Genomic DNA, 20770 nt, shown 5'->3' with positions numbered 1-20770 from the left:
ATTATTAACATAATCAATATCTTCCTGTGTTTCTCTCGTTGTCAATTACCAATGTCACAAGCTTTAATTGTCCTATCATGGAATGCAGCTGATTTATAGAATTTCCCCATAAATTATGCAAATTATATCCATATTTGCATAATTGTCACATAATTATATGAAGGATCACGTAAGCTACCTACATACCAAAAATCACGACGATCCGTCAACCGGTTCTTGAGTTATCCCCTTTTGAATATTTTCAAGAATATATCGCTGCAGTTCCAGAGCAAGCCGCTAGGGGGCCTAAACTCACATCACTTCTTCCCCAGCACAAAAGCTACCTACCATCTAAATTTCATTACCATAGCATGTCTAGATCATGAGATATCAAAACCGGAAGTTCAGCTGCAGTACCATAACAAGCCGCTAGGGGGTCCAAAATCTAATCATTTTGAGGTTTAATCAAGACCTACCCACCTACCAAGTATCAAGACAATCCATCAAGGCCTCTCAAGTTATCGTGTTGACAGACACACACACACACACACACACACACACACATACACGAACGCCCCTGAAAACATAACCTTCTTGGCGAAGGTAATAAATGATATTACCAGAATGAAGGCATGGCTATACTAGCTCCTGCATTTAAGCCTCTATATTGTGATCTTGAGGTTATTATTCTTATGATATTCTGCTAAATATTTACTGAGGAAGTAAAACGTGAAAACTGAAGGTAATATCATGATAGACAAAATATAAAATGTTCAACTACTGGAAAAGTTTACCTTTATTTCATGGTAATACAATATCTTTGTTATTTCAATTGTCTAATAGACACAACTGTAGCCACATGGGTGATTAAATGTCCTCAATCATATGCTCCTATATCTTAGAATTCTAACCTGTTGATTTCCACAGGTTGAGCTGTAGGTCTTCCTTCCTTATAACCGGTGGCTTGCTGAGGAATGATAGGCTACAGACGGCAGACAGCACCATAGCAAGCACGACGATCTGGCATGACAGAGTTGAGATATTAATTACCTGTTTTGTAATACAGTTCAGATGCTCTTCAAATACGTTTTGTTTTGATGATGATGTTTTTGTATGAAAAAGCCAGACAGTTATCATTCACAATGTCCATATAACTATGTGTGTTATATTATGAAATTGTCCTGTTGCTAACTTCAACGTACAGTCACGTAGTCAATCACAGAGATTTACTGGCTATACCTGCACGCAGCCAATATTACAATGAGAAATCTCAGCTTGGCGTCCCCATCTATTCTAGCCATAATTATGTCTTTTTGCAACTTCAGGGACAGAAGAGACCTGGTAATCAGGAATATATACAAGGCTAGATAAAACTATCATTACCTGAAGAGTGTCGGCCACACTGGACCCTATGAAGGACAGTATGAAGGCCTTTATCCAGGAGTCACTCCTGTCCTTCCCCCAGTCCATACTGTACAGCAGGACGAAGAACGCGGAGGTGGTGGACACCAGGAACACGGTCAGCCACGCCACGTACTGACCCCAGCGGTGCAGACTTCTCTTCAGACGTCCTGACATAAAGCACAGAGCGATTTGACAACGTTTGGGGCTTTTATGACGCTAGAATAAGTGGGGTAGCCTATTTATGCGCCATCAACTACCAGCTGTTACATTTACCGTCGTAATCATCATTGCTTATTTGTATTACCCTGGTGGCATATCGTCCACTTTCATTCCCTACAAATGCATAGTAATACATCACGACAAACACACTTTCATTACCATACCAGTAGCACGTGAAATGAGATCGTTGTAACACGACTCAAAGTTCATTCTTAGTTTATAGGTAAACAACATTCAAGCCGTTTTAAGTAAAGAAATATTTTCTATACCTTGCCAGGATGTATTGATCAACATCTGAGGACTGTTAGCAGACAGTGGCGCCTCCACGCGGAATAGTTGCACGATCATCAAGTTGACAGGGGCTACGGTCAGCGCAGACATGAGGCTGCTGTACAGCTCCTGCAGAATTTAAAGAAACGCGTTTTTACGTCGGTGACTGAACTAGATAGCTCGATTTTATATATATAAAGTTGGCACATTGTGGTCACCCCTAACTCTCTGGACAAGGCCGTACGTTTCTGAGAGAGTCAGTCATTTTGAGGATACGGTTAGGCTTAAGCTTTTAAGTAAACATTTACCTCCGCTGTGAAACGAACGATCCCCAGGTTATATATTGTTTCAGCAGCTGTGTTCCCAGCCTTGTACCACATGGCGCTGGCCACCATCATCGTGTTCAGGAGTGTAAAGCAGCAGGACAGACGCTGGGCCTGGGTGAAGCTGGAACCTGTGCCAGCACAAACCATACATGATAACATCAGTGATGCAAATTCACCCTTTCCGTGGAGCAGCATTTAGCATTTTTGTAATATTTCTGCTCAATTACAATACCTTTTGCATGTACCAGAAAGATATGATACATTCGCTGTAGAGCCTTCTTTGGCACAGATACTGTCAAACCTGTGTATGGCAGGTCCTAGGCCATTGTTTCCACTTTTTGCCGGGTCCTTGAACTTTTTCCATTAATTTAGGCCTCACGAAATCTGCCTAAAGTGTCCACCGGCACTTGAAGGATCTTGACGACTCCAAGACAAAAAAATACTGACCTGGCGGTGCTACAAGGACAGACGTCCACAGCTCTTTATCGTAGAACATGTTGCTGGTCGCCTCAGTAAAGACGTTACTGAAGGTTTTCAGCTCTTCCACGCTGCTGGCGTGAACCACCTTCTGCACCTCACCGTCACCTCTGTCTTCCGATAACCAGTCATGACAGCAGAAGTAAGACCTGTGAAGCAATCATATCATTTTACCTAGGCATCAGTGTAGTTTTCCCCTTACACCATGCAGAATTTCCATTATCAGGAAAAGTTGGCGAGGGGTAAAGCAATTATCGATGTCTCTTTTCGTCAAGCAAAGTAGGCCTGATAGAAAGTTTGTCCCTGTAGTCTGCAATGAAGTGGGCGGTCTGTTTTATCGAAAGCTTGCGCACTCATATAGAATTCCTTGCATACTCAACATGCCAACGAAGGTAAACAAGGTTGAAGGATAATATGGTCAGATGAGTGTGAGTTCAGAATAGCAACCGACAAAAAATGCGTGATATATCTTCGAGATCTTACACCACATCCTTTTCTACATCTCTGACGAGGAAAGTTCCGAGGAACCAGGCTGACGTGTCACTTTCCCCAGAGTTATCATGCCAAATGCGCAACGACATCACTTCTCCAAGTGACTCTCGCACAGGCATGACAAAATGTAAAGTACTTCCACGAACCAAAGCCTGTAATCATGACAAAATTATGACACGTGACAATCATCTTACGGTATTTTGAACAGTGTATATCTGTGTATACGTTATCAGCACCTTACACGCGTGATGTTTGGCATGACTAGTGTTTATATGTTTATGGTAACTGTTTATTTAGCTCACAAACATCATTCAGATACATGAAGATCATGAGAATCTCGACCTCTCCTCCTGGGTTCAGCATCTTGATCGGGGTCGTTCCGTCTGACCCGAAGAGTTGGAAGCCGACCCGTGAGGTCGGTCCCTGCCCCGAACATGGCCCCGGTGGTGACCGTGAGCTGATAGACGTGAGGTGCGGGCATCCTGTCTGGGGGGATCAGACTCACGTTGGACAGCGGCCTCCATTGGTTCTCAGGTCTTTTACCCTAAGGTCAACAGATTTGAATTAAAAATTGAAAATATTAAATTTTACATAATACATATCCAGCGGCTCTGTACAAAAGCCTAAGGCGAGTACACACATACAAAACACTTCTATCTTTGCAACTACTAAAGGAATATTGATACAATGTAGTACATAAAGCACACTATATACTTACCCTTAACCGGCTGAAGTCAGCACACAGGAATACCATGATTATGATGTACAGTATGTACTCGGACACCACGATGGAGAACACCACGGCATTCTCACCCACTTTGCTGAAGTTGTTGAACGCGTTGATGAAGTCGATGGAGTTGGGGACGGGGAGAGTCATGGTGCCGACAGCAATGCTGGACCCGGTCGTGTGACATTTACAGTGGTAGACGTTCTTGTCCATGTCGACTATAGCCTAGTTCATATTGAGAGATTTTTAAAAACTCAGTTACGTTACAAACAGGGTTAAAAAAACAAAGTCGTCTGCAATAATAGAAGCTGCTGGTTCTTCCTATACGGTGCGAATTTTATAGATCACCAAAGTGTTTCAACGTGGGATAAGGGAAACATGAACCTATGGGCGTTTATCATTATGGCTTAACATTTGTTCTTCTAGTGACCTGTATATTGCATAAATTAGACGTGACTTACGTCGCATTGTTCCAGTCCCCATTGTTCGTTGTTTTCCTCCCAAGACGAACAGGCAGCAGCAGACATCCACAGCCTGTAGTCAGGGGTGTCCTGGGCTCTCTCACGGTTTGGTTTTTCAGATGAATAACTGGCACGATCTGAGAGATATGAACAAACGTTGCAATCACAGTTGTCAGAGAAATAGACTAACCATCAATAAAGGCAAGTTAGAAACATTGTTGTGATTTACCTATTTTCTGTACGCCAACGTATAAAACATCTCCACGCTGTGTCGTGTTGGGTACAAATGAGAAAGTAAAGTCTGTCTCCGCCAGCCAGGCCTCTAACCCGTCTTCCTGCAGGATGACCCTTTTCTCGCCATACCTTTCGACGGTAGGTTTGGAGCCATACAGGATGTACACATGGAAGGTTGCGTCTATGTCCCACCAGCTCATATGGAGAACAGGGATGACGTTTCCATTGGGAACGCTAAAGCGGTGGTACTCCATAGTGGTCCCGTTGATTCCGTCGATGCTCCCTTCTGAATTCCTTGCTCTTGGTTTAGAGGTGGGCACCTGTGGCGCGTTAGTTGTATGCAGTCTTTCTTGTATGGGGGCAAACGGGATGTCCAAGTTAACTTCGTTAAGGCCTCTTCGTGTTCCTCCTCGTCTCTTACGTTTTAGCCCTTTTCCAGATTCTCTTGTGTCCATCGACAGAATCGTCACGGGTGAAGAGATATTTTGACCTCCCGTCGACCGTTTCCAGGAGTACGGATTCTTTTTGAAAACTAACATCTGAAAAATGTAGAATGCTAATCGTTAATCGATTGCCTTAAAATAAGTTTTTTTTCACAAATATCGATTGCAAAGAATCTCGCCATTCTCATGGGATTACATGGTGATCATTGTGAACCATGATCGATGAACAGGATGAGAAGCGGTACCTTGAGATCCAACATGCTGTTAGTCTGGCTTTCACTAGATGTGCGCGGAATAGTTACAATGATGAAGCTATTGCTGAGACGGAGGTTTCTGTTTGATAGCGATCTCGACACAGTGACCCCAACGCTTTCCGTCCCAAAAGTTGTCTGATATTCGGCGTCGCCAGGCTGTAATGCCAGCAGCGTGCCAGCAACGCCGTCCAGAGATTTCACAATGTCTGCCGCCGCTCGTTTTTGCTATCAGATTAGAAAATGTGAAGTGTAAACAATGGAGATTAACGGGACTATGCACACTGTTCTAACTACACCGACTGATTCAATATCACCAAAAACAGAAAATGATTGTCCCCACCATTTCTTCTTTTTCCTTCTGCCTGTTCTTGAGCATCCTCAGCTGCTGCTTTGGCGAAAAGTCTGCAGAGTTTGCATCAATCAAGTCACTTTCAAACAAGCTGTTTGAGGAGCGCGCAATCGGCGGTTGTTGGTCTGGCAGCATATCCATGACTGCTGAAGCTGTCTCCGTCAGGACTGAATGTAGGTAATAGGTAACATATTCCAAAATGCATAATACTGAGAAGCGCTATACAGTTTAATGTTAGCTCAGAGTCTGTCTAGTTTTGCCGAGGGTTGAAAAACACATCATTTTTGTAACCTCACAGTGCAGTAAGTCATAACACTATTTCCGAAACAAAATATAAACGTTTTCTTACAGGCGGCATTAAAGGCATTATTCAGTGGATAAATAGTTTGAAAAGCTTAAAAAGAGCAACACGTCATGCATTGACATTTTCTGAGGAGCTGGCTTCCACAGAAGGCAAGTACAAAACATTAGCAATTTTTACCATTAGCTATAGCAGCCATGTTCGCTGTTGATGTACCCTGAGATCCTCTTGAAGCGCTAGCCAAGTTCCCTATCAGCGCTGCAGCATCTTCCTGCAGTAAAGAAGTAATTCTCTATCGCTCTGTCTGTCTGTATTTAAATCTAATGTACGAGCATGAACAGTCAAAATACAGAATTTAGAGCATTCCATCTAAATCACAGCAATGACAAATCATAAATACTTTTGTAGGGAGCATTGTAAACGAACGAACCATTACAGATGACGACATGGGCGACGACATGGCACCGGTGGTGATAACGTCATTGATGCTGTTCATCGCAGACAGGATCTCCTCTGGGTTTCCCGACTCCAGCTGGTCTTCACTTATCTCTTGTAGGATGTGCTGGAGCTGTCAGAGACGTTACAAGCATATTTAAGTGTTTTCTTCAGTGAAAATTGTCTCAGTGATATTGACAGAATCAAGTTCGATACTTGTGTTCAGATGTTGGAAAGACTTTCGTACCTTTTCTTCAGGACCTTCTGTTATTTGGGCTGGGTATGTGCTGTATATAATCTCATCTGAAAGTCAAGTTGAGACATCATGGTAGTCAGTTAAATACTATATACGCCTCTATCTAAATAAAGGGTTCAGTATAATACCACTTTACTGACAGCACGTTATTCTCACAGCGGTTAACATCAAGCAGTATTCAGGATTCTCTTTCTCGTACCTCTCAGATGCCATGTTATCTAGATAAAATGCTAATTTAATATTTTTTAATGCATATTTACCAAGGAGCTGTTCCGCGGTGTTCATACTGTAGATTGTGGTGGTTTGACGGTCTGTTGTTTTGTCTTCATTTTCTGTTGTTCGCCTAATTGTCGATGTCGCTTCAACGGAGGTTGATATGAAATATTAACATGTAATTCAATAACATGTATAACTGTTTAAAGTTAAAACTTTTGCTTCACTGGGTCAGTCTACTGAGGAAGACCAGAGTGACTGCTCGAAAGCTCTAGGTGAGAGAATTTTTTGTGTTGGATCAAAAGTTTTAACTTTAAACATGTAACTACCAACACAGATGAACTTTCATGATAACATGTACATGTACATGTATAACTGGTTTGCCTACATGAAGAATAAAGCACAGGACAAGATTGCAAATTATCTGCACAGTGTACTTAGCCTTATCGTAGGTATATCAACCATTATTATAATCATAATGAATACATGTCACGGAATTGTTATCTACAGAATAGAACTTCTATGAAGTTCATTAAGTCTAGATGAGACGATCTTCTGTGTTCAACACAAGTACTGCGATGTGGGGTAGTTACCTGTTGTACGTGGAGTGGTAGTGGACTTGAGCGTGGACCCAAAAGACGTAGAAGTCGCCGAAGTGTCACCCCAGGGGACGCTAGCGCTTGTGGAAGCCTCGGTACCGGCGCGGGTTGACGTGATGGGTTGTTCAGGGACAGGCACCGGTATCGGCCCTTTGCACGAAAACAGGACGGTTTGGTCATTTAGCAAGATTAATCAGTGATTGACACAATAAATGCTACTGATATGGAATTAAATGAAAAGCTAGTTATTATGCGGTATAACTGTTCGTTACTGATCAGTTCTTGAGCAGTATATTCTTAAGTCAGTGCCTGCGCGCGCGCGCGTATGCTACGTTTGTGTGTGTGTGTGTGTGTGTGTGTGTGTGTGTGTGTGTGTGTGTGTGTGTGTGTGTGTGTGAGAGTGAGTATCTGTGTGTAACTGCTTTTCTTTATTTAAAAAAAGCATGCCATACCTGTTTGCTTTGAGCAGGTTATTTCCACACTTCGGCCTTGGTCACCGACAGCAACCATCTTTATGACATACTCAGTTTCAGGTAGAAGATTTGTGACGTTGTAAGATGTTTTGGCTTCATAAACACTGAAACATAAATGTAAAAAAATTGGTCAATTCTATATCCTTTGTACACAATTTTATTCTTCTGCCATCATTTTCAGTGTATCGTTTGTCGTCACTCGGCTGTACTGTACAGTGCTGGCATCCCATCGTGATTCTCACAGTATCTTACTATTCATCTTTGCTCTCTCCACAAAGTATTACAGACCTCTGTTCAAACTACATAGTAGTACAATAATGATATATAATAATTACAAGTGTTATAACATAACCGCCAGCTTACCTGTACAATTCTTCACTGAATGCATCAGAAACTGTGATCTCGAATGACACGACCCTAGCCAGGGGAGCCTTCCACTCGAGTACCATCCAAGTGGCAGACCAGCTACTGACCTCCAGAGTTGACGGTGGGTCTGTGTCTGAAAAAAGACAAAACTGTGCCGTCAACGTATACGATAGATTGTGATACCCAAACTATGGGCGGGGAAACAAATCTGTTCTGAGTTTTAAGTTCTGATTGATAGCTGAAGACTTGCCACTAACCTGTAACCGCACTTGTAGTGACAGCGGTGCTCCTCCCCACACTGCTGACGGCCACCAGGTCGATGTCATACCGCGTACCGGGAATCAGACCTGTCAACACCCGGCTGTGCGCGTCTCCTGGACTCATCACGGATGTACTTCTCCCATTACCGGTGTAGGTGATGGAGTATGCGTCGGTCACACCTTTTGGAGGCAGCCATGAGATGACAACTGTGTCGATCGTCCAGTCTTCAACGTACAACTCCGAAGGAGGTTCCGTGTCTAAAAATAAACATCATTGTTTTATGAAGGTGACTCATAGAATATTGTTTTTACCTTAGTTTGCAAACATACATAAAATGCATCTGTTACATGTGCATGAAAATAAGACAAACTATCAATGAAACATGTTGAGTACCAGTAGCAGCGGTGACATAGACCTCCGGTCCCTCGATGTACATGTTGATAGTTGTTGCCGATATGATGTACTCTGTGGCTGGTATGAGGTCCTTGAATGTTACTTCCGTTTGGCTGATAGGAGGGTAATGTGTGAAAAGGGCGCCAGCCGATTCCCTTTCCCTTATCCACACTCTGTAGCCGATAGCGATGGGACTGGGGGTCGGGGTCCACGAAGCTTTGGCGGACGTACCGGTCATAGTCGGTACTCCTAAATCTTCTGGAGGTGGCGTCACTGTTTTAAACACAACATGCATTAGGGACATAGTAGTAAGGCACATCAATAAATATGTGCATGAAAAACAGTATTTAAAACAAAGAACAAAGAACTTCAGTTGCTCACTCGTTGCGCAGGTGACTGAAACTGGCAAACTCTCGCTGTACTCGCCAACAGCAACAAGTATCACGTGGTGTTCCCGGTCAGCTTGGACGTCTTGGAGTACATAGGACTGACTTTCAGCTTCCAAGTCTCTACTTACTGCTGCTGCATTGCCGTCATTGTAATTCATCAGTCTGTATCCAAAGAGAGGCATTTGTGGACGGATCCAACTGACTCCAACTGAGGATAAAGTTGCCCCTGCACAAGCCAGGAACTGAGGAACGTCCATTTCTAGAACATAAAACATGAAGTCAATGATACATTGTAGTGTTTTTACCGTTATCGTTCCTTTAAGTTGTAATGGCTGGCCTTATGATGATTAAATCATCAACCATTTGTATATATGTATAAACAGTTATACATTGTTATTCACTACTATCCAAACCTGGTTCCCTCTCAACACCAGCCTCATTATATCTACGCAAGAACTATATAATATGCAGCTATGATATTAGTTTGAAAGGCAAATGTGAAACAAACAATTGTGTTACATACCAGGTATACACTGGGCAGGATTAGGCAAATTCACTGAAAAGTATGAAATGTTATGGATATATTAGTATGAAATGTTTACTGCTGTGCCTATTGCATCATTTCCATATATGCATGTCAAAATTACGGACGTTAAAACGTTTTGAGGTCAATACGATTCTTGGCTAATGAATCAACATTTTGTGCACATTCTTATCACAATCATACATGTACAACGTAACTAAAGCAAGGTCCGTATTCAGAAAGTATGTTTTTCCTGTCGGTTCTTTCTATAGTAAGTTCGCGTAACCCTATAGTATTCGAGAACATTATATTCACGGAGAGAAATTACATGGTTATCAAATGCTAAATTGTAAACCTCTCCGCCAACTCCCCCCCCACACACACACTCACTCACACACATACACACGCACACAAACAGGCCCAAAACAAACCTTGACATTTGTCTTCCCACGCAGCCAACCTTGACATTTGTCTTCCCAAGTTATGCTGACCACAAATATGTGGAAAAAAATCAGACTAGACCCAAAATGTACAGCAATGTACGCAACAACTCTCAAAAGTTCCAAAATGGAAAGCGCAAACGTCGATATTATGAAACTGACCTGGTGGAGAGACTTGACAGATGAACTTCCTGTCGGCCCAGGTACATTTTCCATCGTTCCATGTGTTGGACGAGCTTTCGTACTCGGCACAGTCCTCGTTACCGTCGTTGTTGGGTTCTCCTGTACCCCAAGCTCTGAAGTCGCCCAGAGGAACGTTATCATTCCACATCCAAACTCCCTCCTGGTGGTCATCAGTCAGTCCAAAGCGGAACTTAGCGTTGTTGTCGACGGCATTTTTCAGATCGCTGAGGAAGTCGTTAGTTGCGGTGTCGCGGGGCATGGCAAGGGTTCCCCCGTCTAAAGAACAAATACTGACTGCATCGTTGTAGGTTGCTATGTCGTTGAAGGCCTTGTAGCAAAAGCGACTAGGTTGATGGTAAACGTACTCGTCTGGGCAACCTATTTCAGAACGAATAAGGGTATTATTTCAACTGCCTGCAATTGTGCTTGATACACTCTGTAGACAATCACCATTTTGATGTAAGATGGAGGCAGTGAATAAGGTTAGTTTTGAAGGAATGATTGGATTTTGACATACATAACGTATTACTTGGCATACGTGACGTATCAATGCCACAAAACGTGACGTATACACCTAAAACGTAACGTTTCCAATGTACATAATTTTGACAAGGAAATTGCAGAGCCACATGGACGCAACTTATTCGTGCGTTTTGCCATACGTAACGTTGGCCTGACATACGTGACGTATTGACCAAATAAAAAAAAACGTGACGTATAGAACCCAAAACGTGACGTTTTTTACGTATGTAATTTGAAATTAAATTAAATTTGAAATTAGAACAAAAAATAATTACGATTCCCTATCTATTAAGCCCCAACATTGTCACAAAAGTACATTCTAGAATTTTACCCTATAGTTGGTATCGACATACTTTGGCATGGGAACCTAAACAGCCCGGGAATGCCGTATCCTGTGGAGTACCCCAAGTACTGGAAGGGGAGTGGGTCAGGGTCCCGCCACTGCATGAACGGGCTGCCTTCTCCCTCCCGACCCACGGCGAGGGTTCCATCCGGGGCCCAGGAGATCCAGAAGCCTCGTAACTCATCAGCAGACAAAATGTCTGAAATCAAATGTGATATTAGTGCGTGACATTGGGCCTGGTATCAACACGTCACAGTTCTTTGATTCACTTTGTACCTTGCTTGCATCGATAACATAGATTACTAAACAAGAATGAAATTTTTGCTTACCCTTGATTCCGTAGAGGTTAAGTTCTCTAAGCCATGGCTGGTAGCCTGAGTGGGTCTGAGTGACCACGAACCTCCAGTACCGCGCTGTTCCCTTGAAACCGCCGAACTCCTGCCGCTGGTCCGTCCCAGCCTGCACGGTAGTAACGGACACGACGTTCTCCCAGCTGTACGTATCTCCAGAATGCGACTTTTCCAACGCAAAGTTTGCAATGTCATGGATGTTGTCTCCGTAGTTGTTGACTGCGATGCTGGTCAGAGTGTGCGGCGCTGTAAGGTCCAGTACGATGTACCAGTTGTTGTGGGCATAATTGATAACCCGCGGGTTCCAGTAAGTTCCAGGGTCCCCATCCAAGACTTTTGCGGCATCATAGGTCAGTCCGTTGTTGACCCACGGCGTGCCGGCTGAGCCCACAACCCATGACGAATCCCGTGTCAGCCATGAACACGACAAACACGCTGGAGAAAAGGCACAGACTCTCTAACTCAGCTATATCGAAATAAGGAAGCCTTGTAATTTACATAGATGATAGCCACCGCAGTGTGGCCTGGTGTGGTAGGTTAAATGTCACATAATGTATGGCACACGTGACATGAATTAAACGAAACGGGTACGTAGCTTGGCACGGCAATGTCATATACCTTTTGTATGGCTGGCGTTTTTCTGTGACTTTTCTGGCTGATTTACTGTTGTTTTTTTCTGACCCAGAACTGGTACTTTATACACTGATTAAGCCCGGTGGCATCAAAACACACGAACGACCAGAAAACGTGCTCATTACGCACTGATGTTTTATCATAAAGTTGAGTGTCACTAAACATCACGTAAAGAGACGTTAACTACCCGTCTATACTTTCATGTATATATCATGTGTTCTTGTCATGTACCTGTGTCCCTATAGTCGATACAACTCTGACAGCTACAGTGGGCTGCAGTCCTGCCGCACCAGGACACGGGGGAACAGCATGGGATATCACTGCCGGGGTCGCATTCACCGGGGTTACCGTCTGCAGCAGGGTACGACTGTCCGCAACGCCCATCGGCGCGCCACTTCTTAGAAGCTATCAGGAAAAATATACGTAAGCCATTAGGGTTTCGTTCTGCCATAGTCACAACTTTATAGTATATAGTTTAGTACAGTCATGGCTCAATGTTCTTTGTTAGTTTCTTTCGGTATAGTTTTTCGGTTCATAGTTACTTGGCTCCACAGCAAATATCTCCCATACCCTGACATTTCAAGGACAAGGAACATCGACATTAACATCCAAATTTATTCTTTATACAATGTATTTTGTTTTATTTCTCTAGTTACCTTTCTAACTTCACTAACTTTGCACAGAAATTGGGAAAAACATCAATATGGTAGCATATCTGTGTAAAAAAAAACACGTTTTGAATGCCCCCCCCCCCCATTTCCAGGTCTGTTATGATACAACCTTGCCATCAAATCATACTAAATCACTAACCTGGCACAACCAGCCGATCATACATATTCCCAACTGTAACAGTCGTTTTCTGCCCGGCAGAACAGATCTTGTTTTTCAAATAGCAGCTGCTGTATGTGTTGTACTGGAACGATAGGCATGACAAGTCGGCACAGCAAGCTTCTGCACAGAACTGCAGGGTGACTCCATGATGACTGGCTATGTCCACTGCAGCTCCACCACAGCCAGTCTGGGGGAAGTGGCGAAACGCTGATGGTCCCTGACAAGTCCCTGAAATAAAAGGAGCGTTTTACTAGCAGCAGCATTATGCAAAAAGGTTGTAATGCATCAGGTTATCATATGCTCATCTGTATCCAGTCATCTTCATCATCATTGGCCCAGGAGAGTTCTCTTGATCTATGTTGTCAAAGGAAACCACTCTAGAATTACTGTATTGTAAAACCAAATTGACATAAAACGTATACGCACACGTACCTGGTGTAGAGACATGTGTTTGGGTGGCTACGCCCGCTATACGGCGCCGAATGGCAGACCCTGTGTTGTACCAACCCCCGATGAGGATCTCGTACATGTCGGCGAGTTGGGATATTCCCACGGACAAGGCAATGGAAACATCATTGCTGGCCTGGACCCTAAATGTCAAAATTGACGACCTGGGAAGCTCGAGGTCCCACTGGTAACTATCAGCAGCTGCGATGGTCGTTCTGGCGTGCTCACATGCTGATGGCACAAACACGGGGTTGGATTTGATTACGCCATTAGAGAATGACATATTACGTTTTTATGTCGGGCGTTTACTAAGATCATGGAGATTATCAACATCAACATGTGTTTTGAAAAAAGAATAGGAGGGAGATGTAAAGCAAACAGTGTTCACAAAATATCATCTTCATTTTAATGCATTCATATTTAAAAATATATGAATGCATCGAAGATGTTGTGCTTGGTGCACCGACCTGGCAAATTAATCCGATCGAACATGGTGCCTGTTGCTGCAGACACTTTCTCCTCAGCTGAGCATCGCTGTTGTTTCAAATAACACTCAGACTGGGTGTTGTACTGAAACGACAGGCATGTTGAGTCGGCACAGCAGGCGTCTGCGCACCACTGGAGGGTCACACCAAGATGACTGGCTATGTCGTCTCCAGGGGAGCAATCAGTCTGGGGCACACGGCAAAATGCTGACAGGCCACACAGTTCTGAAACAGAAGAATATATATATATGTTCAACTGAACTACAACGATATATGAGCTATGAGTATTTGGTATGACCGAAACCTTTGTCTTGTTCGGAAAAGTACAACAGACCCAAGAAGTCAGAAACAACATTAACATTACAAGAACCAATATGATTGTCTAAATCTTCTAAGTTTTCCCATCTAAATTGAAACGGCATAAATGTAACCCGCATTAAAAATGGACCGCGCAAGGTGGCTGCACTGACCAAGTCTTTTTTTTCAAATCAAAATGTACACAATGGACCCTTCTGCCATGACATACAAAAATGAGCAATGCGAAATTGGTATTACAATTGCCAATAACAATGACCATGTGGCGCTTGTTAAGGTCTACAACGTGGACAGGCATGCAGAAAAAATGTGCCGTGTTTTCAAAACAGTTTAATCACGAAAACGAAACGAAGCCGAATAACAATGCGCGCGTAGATGCCTCCCATGAAATCACATCAATGTGGCCTTATCGAGCAAACGCCTACCAATGAAGACTTGGACCTCGCACAGGGTCAGTATTCGTGAGGAAACAGGAAGCCGGACGGCCACGTATCGTCCCTTCATCCCCTGGCACTGGACGTTGATTATTGGCTGGTTCAAGGCGATCCGATGATCACCACCACACTTGGGGTTCGTGCTGACTTGGTCGGAATCACCGATGTGGATGTTGAAGGGGTTGAGTCGTTCCGAACAACAGTCCCGGCGGTTGAAAATGACCACTCTGTGGATATTGAAGACACACGCATGACAAAAGGGTTTGACATATGTACCTTGTAGTAGTGCCAACTTGTACACTCAAGACGCATTCGTATCGATAATGTCGTTACGATTCACATCTGGAGTCTACACAATGTCAGGTGTTGATTATAAACATCTCTTCCTATATTATATACACATATAACAATGCAATACACATACCTGTCAATAATATACGATTGCCCAAGATCCACCCACCAACTTGGATTGTTTTCATTCAGCGTGTGTGTACAGGAGTTCCAATTGAAGTGGGTATTAGTGTTCCCGTCTACAGCACGGCTGGCAGCTCCACCATAGTAACGGGTACTTGATTGGAAAGCCCTCTTCCCCAGAGCGACATTGAGATCTGTCCAGGCAAGAGATGTGTTATTAGTGGCGCCATATCTTCATCAGGCAATGGCTCGTGCTACACAAAATTGTTCCATGACTTCAGTTCTTTTCCCGTGCCTTAAAGGTTTTCCTTTAATGGTCGATGACATCAGGTACGCACTTGAACGGATACAATTCACATATTGCCAGTCTACACAATGAACAACGCTTACCGCATAAGTTGTCGCTGTATGACACATCCCCATGGAGTGTCCAGGCGTTGCTAGTCCAGTCGAATACGTTGCCTTGCCGGAGGCGGACAGTGTCTACCGGCGACAGGACGCGGTCCCACAGGTTGAAGCACGACAGGTCGCCACTGTATGCCTGCGTGGAATATAAAAAAAATGAGAAGATCAGAAAGTTAGAAAATACAGCATAATTTCTTTGGAGGACAAAACGCACATAAACAGTGCACCAAACCAAATATCAAAATCAACAGTTGTAGTCACATACTATCTAAAGAAATGTATACTGTTGTCGTCATGTGTTATAACTCGCCTGTGAAGCGCTGAAAGATCCTCCAATGGAGTCTTGCTCTTGGGCCAGAATCCAGACTCCAGGGGTCTCAATCACGTGACCTGTGGCCAATCCAGAACCAGAGGCGATCTTTATTCCATCCACGTAGAAAGCCCACCACCCATCCTGGCTTCTCCAGGCGCCACACACCATGTGACATTTACCGTCATGGACGCTGAGACTGACCGCCGGCGAGATCTCACCATGAATGTTCAACTGAAACCAAAGCAGACCTGCTTAGTCACTCGTATTAACAGATAAAAGTCACGTGTACAGAGCACATGATAGCAAGCCAACAAAAAAGTTAAAGGCCGATTTTATGTGCAAAACTTCATGTCTGGTGCAGATATACTAGTATTCAGGGAGCTCGAGAGCTCTCATTTGGTGGACTGAATTGTGGCTCGACTGATGTGACTGGCCGGTTACGCTGTCGGAGCGGCTGTCCAAGGCAGGACCGCGCGTTTGATACTTCACATATACGTAATGTGGTACCTCGAACGAGGAATCTCCGAGATGCCACAGGATGATCTCGTTGTCTTCCTGCATAGTTGCGTAGCCGAACACCGCTCCCTGTGCTGTGTTGGTGGTGCGGAGTTGTACGCAGGCGGTCAGGGCGGTGAGCCCGGGCGGGGTCGCGATGCTCAGCCGGGCGTAGTTTTCTATTGACCGCGGCTCCGGAAAGGTCAGACTCCTGAGGCATTTCCCTGGGCCTGGGGAGACAATAGTAAAACTTGTATTTATTGCTCTCTTTTCCTCGTATGCTGTGCTTTTAAAGCTGAAATCAGGTTTTAGTTTCACATTACATATGGTATCTCCCTCCCCTACACAGAAAAAGAAAAAGAAAAGGAAAAGGGATTTTCTTTGACATTTTTTACCCTTTTGTTCTCAATTCGTTCTCTTATTTTTTGCCAGCACTATCGATATCGATGTTGCTTTTTTTAGCTTAAAAACTGTTATTCTAACTCACCCAATGCGATTCCGTAGAGCTCCAGTTCCTTTAGCCATGGCTGCCAGCCCGAGTGGGTCCGAATGACCACAAACCTCCAGTACCGCGCTGTTCCATGGAACCCACCGAACTCCTGACGCTGGTCCGTCCCTGCCTGCACCTCAGTGACGTACGCGACGTCGTCCCAGGTGTACGGAATCCAAACCAGAGCCTTTTGTAACTTGAAGGCTGTAGCGTCATGTATGGTGTCACCATACGAGTATATGGCGATGCGGGTCAGGGTGTAAGGCTCTCCGAGGTCTAACACCATGTACCAGTCGTTGCTCTCCGAGGGGTTCCAAAAGGATCCGGCGTCGCCGTCTAAAGCTCTCGCGGCATCGTTGCCCGTCTCATCCACAATCCATGATGTGTCCCTGGTTAGCCATGCATCTAGAGAAAGGGAGGGGGAATGCGAATTCACTTTCAAAATAGGTAGACTGGAATAATTTCTGGCCTTGGGATCTGTTTAGGTGTGAAAGATATGTCAAACATGACTCAAGTGTCGGTAATTTTTGTAGGGCTACAGAGTGTTTCTATCATCCAGCAACTGACGATTTTTGTAGCTTTTGCATCAAATAGTGATCAGAATTTGACACAATAATTATAATTATACTAAGGTGAAAGTTTCCTGTACATGTAACTTTATTATTCAAACTCAAAGAATACATCGAGACACATCCACTTCCAGTTTTTTACAATCCGGCCCGATGTGATTACTGAAATTTCGCAAAAGTGAATCCCACACGCTGATGTAAACAATTCTCGATAGGGTAAGGAGACTACATGGGCTTACCGGCATGAGTGGGGTGTATCTGGATCACTAGAACAGTCACTAGTGCCAGCGATGTACACAGCATGGCTGTTGATATCCTACACGGGGAGTGAAGTTGCACGCGTTAAATTTGGTCCCCAAATCATGGAACAAGGCATAACGTTACATATAAGATTCAACATCAACAGAACAGTAATAGTGACGCATATCCAATGACACCATCTTCAGTCCCGATCGGGTGATGATTGATTGCTTGCTGTTCTTTTTGTTTTGTGCACGGCAATGTCGTTAATTGCCAGTGTTCCCACCTGGATATACACAAACTGTATAAAATGCATTTTCAATTCTTCATCGATGGAATTCGTTTGAGCTACTAATGAGTTTCGTTGCTTACAGGTCACCCAACGTCTGATGCCTGAGTGGCATTTCTAACTGTCAGAAGCGGTGGGACTTTCTGAATACAGTGGCTAGGGCGTGGCAAACCTAACCTGTCCCGTGCGTGATAACATACAAAAGACGCGAAATTTAATGACAGCTTTATCGCCTCTAATGAAATGGAAGAGCTTTTGTCTGTCTAGCACGGCATTCTAGGATGTGTATAGGAAGGGGGGGGGGTGACAATCGACAGACCCCTAACGTGTGTGCACTGTGTGGTCCACTTGTCAGTACGAGCATTCATAAAGCATTTGTCATCTAATGGAGCATTTGTCATCTAATTTGACAAAACACGGATCTTAAGTTCAGGTTGAGTTCATAAAGATCGTTCTGACTTGCTTTTACGACGTTAGACATGCCACAGGCCACAACGCCGCAGCCGCGCAGGAGTAAAGTCTGCTCACTTGACATGACGGCATACTCAAGTTTTTCAACTTATTTTCATGCCGCCATCCTGAACGCAGAAAAACGTATGAACGGACAACAGACATACTGATTTGCACCTGAGTAAAGTGAGAAAATTCGTGTAAAGTGTCTTTCCCAAGGACACAAGATCGATGGCATGGCAGGATTCGAACTCGGGATCTCTTGGTTCCTAGCCGAATGCTCTGTCGTTACGCCACACGGCCCCACATGCTTACTGTTGATACAACTTTGCGCAGCTGATGTAACAAAAATTGTAGCCAAACCTGTGTCCTGGGTAGCGCCTGTAGATATCGCTCTTCTGACGGAGAAATATTTTTGCATGAAAGTCTTCACGAATCCAATTTATGTCTCCGTCTGCAGACACGTACAGCGACCAGCCGCAAGTGAAGCTCACGGCGACTGACAGGTGCCTGGTGTTTCTCTACCTCAGCCTTTGTTGGTTAGAGCCGGGAGCACATTTATTATTCAAACAATGAACAGACCCACTGAGTCATCATAATGTGATAACCATCTCCGCATGATGCATCTCATGAATGATTTAAGATTCCGCCACATTTCTATGAAACTGCTACAAGTTGTTTAATAATAAATATGAAGTCGACATATACTGTATTCTGTACGTATTCTGAATACGTTTCATTTACATGTATTCATCCCCAGATAACAAAATACGTCGTGTTCATCAATATCCCAATTTTGAAAATGTCGCCAGAGGACGCCCCAAAACCTATTTGTTCCTCTTCCGCGCCCAACTCCATACGTCGTACGTAGAACTACGTCAACAAATTGAGGGCATTCAGGACAGCGGTACGTACTGCGCCTGCGCAAAAAACAGGATGTTTGGCGGGTTTTGCTGGATGTTTAGCCATCTTTGTATCAGAATTCCCCCCCCCCCTTTTTTCCTGTTGCAGACGATATCTTTTCCGCCACAATATTTGTAAACTGCAGACGGAATGTCATCCTTAGATACGCGAATACGACCTTATATATAAAAGAGACGCTCTGCGAATCACAATACTTAGGTTTTGCTTACGTTCTGCCGACGTGCTAGGGCATGATTGGGACATATATCATACATAATTTGTAGTAGATTTTATACCATGTACAATTTTTGTACAATTTTATTATTGCTTTTATATAGATGATGGCGTTGATGACCACAGTGGTTAGGCTAGCGGACAGGGGCCGTCCTGGGCTCGATTCCTGGCTAGGCATTGTGTCCATATATGTGACGATTTTCCTCAATCCACCAAAGTGAATAGATACTTGATTGCGAATGAGAGGTAGAATGCTTCGTGCCAAAGATACAATTCAACAGTTTTCTGCTTCTACAGCCTCAATAAGGTCATGGGAAAGTATGTCCCAACATTTTCTGTGGTAGCGGAGGTCTCAACCCACGTGACGGCATCAATCATGTTGTCAAGGTAACACATGTTGTCAACTTAAAGGTTACATGTCTGTGACGCAGCTACAATTCTAGGTTCGATACAGGAAATTGACCAGATAAGGTTGTATCGGCGACATTCGGCTACTGATGAAGTAACTGTACAGTATCTCTCGTTCGTTTGTCACCGACGTTTCATGGAGTCCATTTCGGAGGTAAATTAAAACCGCCCATTTCAAATCATCTCATATAATGTGCTCGGTGACACGTTTTAATAATTCATAGCTGTGTCCTTGTGGCGTAATGAAGCAATATGAGGTCTTGTGGCTTGTCCCAACAAAAACCTTTCAAGAAACCGTTGGTAAGTAACCGCCTACCAATCAAGATGATCTTAGAAAATATGCTACAAAACTAACTTTTTTCCATAATTTAGATCCCCACGTACCACAATACGTGCCCTGGTCTCCAATGGGGCTTTTATCATTCATACCCGGGACAGTTGTGGATGTGTCGTACAAATTTCACCTCTCTTGTACCGGAAAATGTTTCGGTAAACCATATGTTCTGCCATAGCTTCGTTGAGAATATCACGTCAAAGGGATCGTCAAAAGTGACCGCGCCTTTAAGCAAGTAATGTCGCAAATCTTGCATGAACACCTCTATTTTCCACCTGTGGCATTTAAAACTACTTGTTGCCATCTCGAATAAATTTACCTTCACTGGAATAGTTGCGGTCGTCAAGCCTCTGCATGTTAGAGAGCCCAACGTACTTTATATCTATAAACACAAATTAG

At 43.8% G+C, this 20770-nt stretch overlaps 1 pseudogene; it reads right to left on the bottom strand.

The window, feature by feature from the left end:
- LOC109469634 overlaps nucleotides 1–18577 on the bottom strand; it is a 27123-nt pseudogene extending 8546 nt beyond the window's left edge.
- Nucleotides 18578–20770: the final 2193 nt, after the last annotated feature.

The sequence above is a fragment of the Branchiostoma belcheri genome, unplaced genomic scaffold, assembly GCF_001625305.1.
Source record: "Branchiostoma belcheri isolate BF01 breed outbred unplaced genomic scaffold, Haploidv18h27 scaffold21, whole genome shotgun sequence".
Lineage (NCBI taxonomy): Eukaryota > Metazoa > Chordata > Leptocardii > Amphioxiformes > Branchiostomatidae > Branchiostoma > Branchiostoma belcheri.
The sequence above is the reverse complement of the archived record's forward strand: the minus strand, read 5'-3'. Positions and strand labels throughout refer to the sequence as shown.